The following is a 5,069-nucleotide window of genomic DNA, read 5'->3' on the forward strand; positions in this document are numbered from 1 at the left end:
TTATATTAAGACTGCATGTTTGAAGAACCGAGGTTTGTTTACAATTTAGTGACAGTATTTAAGCTCTGTGAAGAGAACCAGTGCGGCGCCGTCGTGTAATCAGGGCCGGTTCTAGGATGTTTGGGGCCGTGGCAGAAATGGAATGTGTGAAGCCCTCCTAAATCACAGCGACATGGAGCATTCAGGGCTGTTTGCATCTGAATAGATGCCCCTGCTGCTGAAGCCACAGCCCCACCCTCTGTCACCTTCAAGCACCTTTAACAGCTCATCAAGGGCTGGAGGTGTGAGGGCTGCCATCCCGCTGTGTCTCTCCAATGCTGGGGGCATCTGAGGAGGTTTGGTGCAGCCTCGGAGTGAAGAAGGGAGAAGGGTGGAAGATGTGCCCGGTTAAAATTACGGACAAATGGCGTCCGTTAAAGAATCCTTCACGGACAACGGACAGATGGCCGAAATTACGGACTGTCCGTGAAATTTACGGACGGTTGGTCACCCTAGGACCTGCTGGTGTTTGTCCTCATCGCGCCCTACTAACCTCTCGGGCAGTCAGTCTTCCTGCTCCATGGTTCATGGCGTATTTTCTTTCTCTCTACACCTAAATGCAGACTAAATTACCTAAAGACTAACCAGAACTACACTCCAACCATTCTTAACCTGAGGAGTTAGAGGCCTCAGACAAACAGATGTCACTGTTGTCATAGAATATTATTTTTCAATCCCTGGACCCCTCTTCCTCACTCTCAGTACCTGATCACGTGGTTGGATGGGGAGCATTTCTGCACGCAGATGAAGACAGAATTACTGTTCCTTTAGCCACTGCTTCCGTGAAGCGTGTGTGTGTGTGGGAAGCTTGCACTCCTGCTTTTTTAGTACCTTACCTATAAGGGGGGAGCTTACACCACGGCTGTTCTGCTTCAGTGTGTGTGAGAGAAGCTTGCGCTTCAGCTTGTGTGGTGCCTGATCCTCAAGAGGGAAGCTTACACCACGGCTGCATCAGTTCAGTGTGTGTGAGGGAAGCTTGTGGAGCAGCATAACTTTGGCTCCGCCCTTTTAAGTTTTGATCATGTCGGAAACTTGCACTGAGGCTAGTGTGGTACCTGATCCGTTAGGGGGGGAGCTTACACCATGGCTGCACCGCTTCAGTGTGTGAGAGAGAAACTTGCACTACTGCTAGTGTGGTACCTGATCTGTAAGGGGGACGCTTACACAACGTCTGCACCACTTCTGTGTGTGTGTGTGTGTGCAATGGAAGCTTACACTGCTGCTTGTGAAGTACTTGATCTGTAAGTGGGGGAAGCCTATGTGTATGCAGGGGAGTCTTATATATATATAAAGTTGCACCCCTTCAACGTATGTGAGGGAAGAGTGCACTACTGCTAGTGAGGTACTTGATCTATAAGTGTGGGAAGCCTACACCATGGCCGCACCGCTACAGTGTGTGTGTGTGAGGGAAGCTTGCACTGCTGCTTTACGGATACCTGGTCTGTAAGGGGGAAGCTTACGCCAAGGCTGCACTGCTTCAGTGTGTGTGAGGGAAGTGTGATCTGATGCTTGTGTGGTACCTGATCTGTAAGGGGAGCTCCTAAACCACAGTTGCACTGCTTCAGTGTGTGTGAGCGAAGCTTGCACTGCTGCTTGTGTGGTCCCTGATCTGTAAGGGGGAAGATTACTCCACAGCTTCTCTGCTTCCGTGTATGTGAAGGAAGTTTTTGCTGCTGCTTCCGTGGTACCTGATCTGTAAAGGGGCTCTTAAACTACAGGTGCAGGTCTTCAGTGTGTGTGTGTGTGAGGGAAGCGTGCAGTGGTGCTTGTGAGGTACTTGATCTGTAAGAGGGAAGCTTACACCACGGCTGCACCACTTCAGTGTATGGATGAGGGAAGCTTGCACTGCTTCTTATGTGGAACCTAATATGTAAGGGGGAAGTTTAAACCATGGTTGCATTGCTTCTGTGTGTGTGTGAGGGAAGCTTGCACTGCTGTTTGAGTGTTATTTAATTTGTAAGGGGGAAGATTAGACCAAGGCTGCACCACTTCAGTGTGTGTGAGGGACGTGTGGTCTGCTGCTTGTGTGGTGCCTGATCTGTAAGGGGGAAGCTTACACCACGGCTGCACCGCTTTAGTGTGCGGGTGAGGGAAGCTTGCACTGCTGCTACTGTGGTACCTGGTCTGTAAAGGGGCTCTTAAACTACAGCTGCAATGCTTCATTGTGTGTGAGGGAAGCATGCACCGGTGCTAGTGTGGTACCTGATCTATTAGGGGGAAGCGTGTGGTTTAAGCTCAAAATATCCCGCTGTGCCCAAGCTCGTGGTTTTCAAGAGAGTAAATGTGGTCTTTGTGTTTGTGAGTGTGTGGGAGAGCTGCATGAGTGAGTGTGACTGACACTGGAGGCACTGAGAGTGAAAGGTGCTGCAGAGCTTTTAGAGGTAAGAATAGACAGATGTGGCGGAATGGAGGAGTGGACACTAGAAACCAAAATATTTGAGACTTTCATAAAGAAGACACAGAAGCCTACACATATAAGAAACTTCATCAATATATTGGCTTGCAAAATCCCCATCTGAAATATGTATTTTCTCGTAGGTAGAGGCCACTATTGACAAACATATTCAATCCAAGTGACATCACCTACTGAAATATATTTGATGCCGGTATTTCAGAGCTTTAAGTTGTTTAAAGATCGGCAACTCCTGAAGTCTCTTGCTTGAGTGGGTGGCCATCGCCGGCTGAAGGATGCCACAACTGACCAGTACACTGATTTTAGTGTCCTGTGCATCTGAGTGTGCGAGGTGGAGATGGATGCTGGGTGAGTTGTCTCTGACAGGTCAAGGTAGGGAATTCTTTGTGACCTTGAGTCAAGGTTTGTAATGCACACCCTTGAGAGTGCATTGTGTTGAGTGTGTCACATGGACAACATGGTCAGGCTTTTCCAGATGTTAACCCGTTATTTGCTGCTGTCGGACAACGGCTGTCGCGAGCACTACCTTGGTAGTGCTGCACACGTCCGTTGCCTGACGCGGCCCCGCCCGTGCAATAGAATGCCCGCAGCCTGGTGGATTTTGCGCCGCGCTAAACGAGTTAAATTGGCGCAGCAGCAGGGGAAGGGAAGGGGTGAGTAGGGGTGGACCAAAGGAGTGAGGACACTAATGCTTGGGAGTGGAGAAGTCATCCGACAAAGGATGGGTCCCAGAGTGAGTGTAGAGGGAGAGAGAAGAGGGGTAGATCTTAGGGAAGCTAAGGGTAGTGGTGGGAGGATGTGATGGAGGGTTAGAAGGCGATGGGTTCATCCCTGTGGAAATTTTGGGTAAGGGGGGTGTCCCTATGATTGGGACGGGCTATGGGGCAGGTCATGTCTCCGTCCACATTAAAGCGCACCTGATATCTAGCAATCACTTTCCTTCTAAATCCAGCATGTGGGCACAATACAGTACTACACGGAGCCCCAAGACTAAGGTCTGCTTGACGGTTGTATCACACTACGACGCATTCCTTTCCCATGTGTTCCTTAATAACGCGGGTGGAACAACAAATGTGTCTCAACCACGCATTCCATTCACAACACAAGTGTTACAATGACTTACCTTAGGGGGGTGTTGGATTTTGGAGTAGTATAACTCACTATTCTAACTCCAATCCCTGCAAAAGTAGGGAAAGCGTTGGACTTTAAAGTCCAGTGGTGGTTTACCTAATGCATGACGTTGTAATGACTGGCGTTGTAAATGGAATGCGTGGTTCAGACACATTCGTTGTTCTGCCCACGTTGCAAAGGCAACTCGTTGTTCGGCGGCTATGGTATTTGCTGTTTCCCCTGCTCGACTTATAGTGGAGTATATTTTGGTATATTTCTTCACCAAACATTCATACATACATGCACGCACACAAACACATTCATTCACAACACACTTCACTAAACATTCATACATACATGCACGCACACAAACACATTAATTCACAACACTCTACACCAAACATTCATACATACATGCATGCACTCACTTTCATTCACAACACTCTTCACCAAACACTCATACATACATGCACGCACACAAACACATTAATTCACAACACTCTACACCAAACATTCATACATACATGCACGCACGAAACTGTTTCAAACTAAAACAGACACTACCCACAGCCAGCTCTGCCTCGAAGGTTCCAGAAGGCTTGGGACTGCTGCCTTCCACAGTGGCTGACGAGGGAAGGCAGCAGTCCCATTGTCATCACAGAGTGGGATGGGGTCAGTGAGACTGCTGACCCCACCCCACTCTGTGATGAGGTGTCACTGATTGACACATAACCCTGGGCGCTTCAGGGCTTATAACTGTAGCGCCCAGCTGCGAGGCAATCAGTGACGCCACCCACTGCTAAGCTGAGGCCGTCACGCCCACAGGAGCTGCGACTTTCTCAGCCCGGCAAAGTTCCATTGAGACAGCCAGGAGCCTGCGCTAAATGTGCACATCTGGTTGCTTGAACTGAAAGTGAACAGTGTCTGTCAGACTGACCTTTGTGCAGCCTGACAGACACTGTTCATGAGGGGCAAAAGGTGGAGGGGCGTGGCCCCTCAGCCCCAATGGACCGGCCGCTCTGCCATCTTTCCTAACTGAGACAATGAAAGCAGCCATATTCCCTGATTTGTGCAGAATCATTGTTATGCCTGCCTTTAGACGCAGATGTCTCCAAACCTTATCTTTCTTGGAACTGTGACATTGTCAAGTTCTTCAATTAATAACATTAATAAAGTATCTAATGAACATTCGTCTGGGTCAAATGTCTACCCTGCACCATGTCAAGGTTACCTAAGAACACATGCAGACATCAAACAAAAATAATGAGGTCTGAATTGAGGTTCTTTTGCCAGATATGTTGGTAAGGAAACGTCTGGGACGCAGACTTTGCTGCAAATTATTAATGCACATAACTTACGTCAGAAATTCCAATCTCTGATAAGATTTAAGGACTGCCACTTGTCCGGAGAGGTCCTTTGCCAGATTATCACCCATGATTCTGCCAGAGATGGTCTCACCTGATGCCGGTGCACTTCACATTTTGCAGATGACACATCTCGACTGAAG

The sequence above is a fragment of the Lissotriton vulgaris genome, unplaced genomic scaffold (assembly GCF_964263255.1).
Source record: "Lissotriton vulgaris unplaced genomic scaffold, aLisVul1.2 SCAFFOLD_5127, whole genome shotgun sequence".
In the NCBI taxonomy this organism is placed as follows: domain Eukaryota; kingdom Metazoa; phylum Chordata; class Amphibia; order Caudata; family Salamandridae; genus Lissotriton; species Lissotriton vulgaris.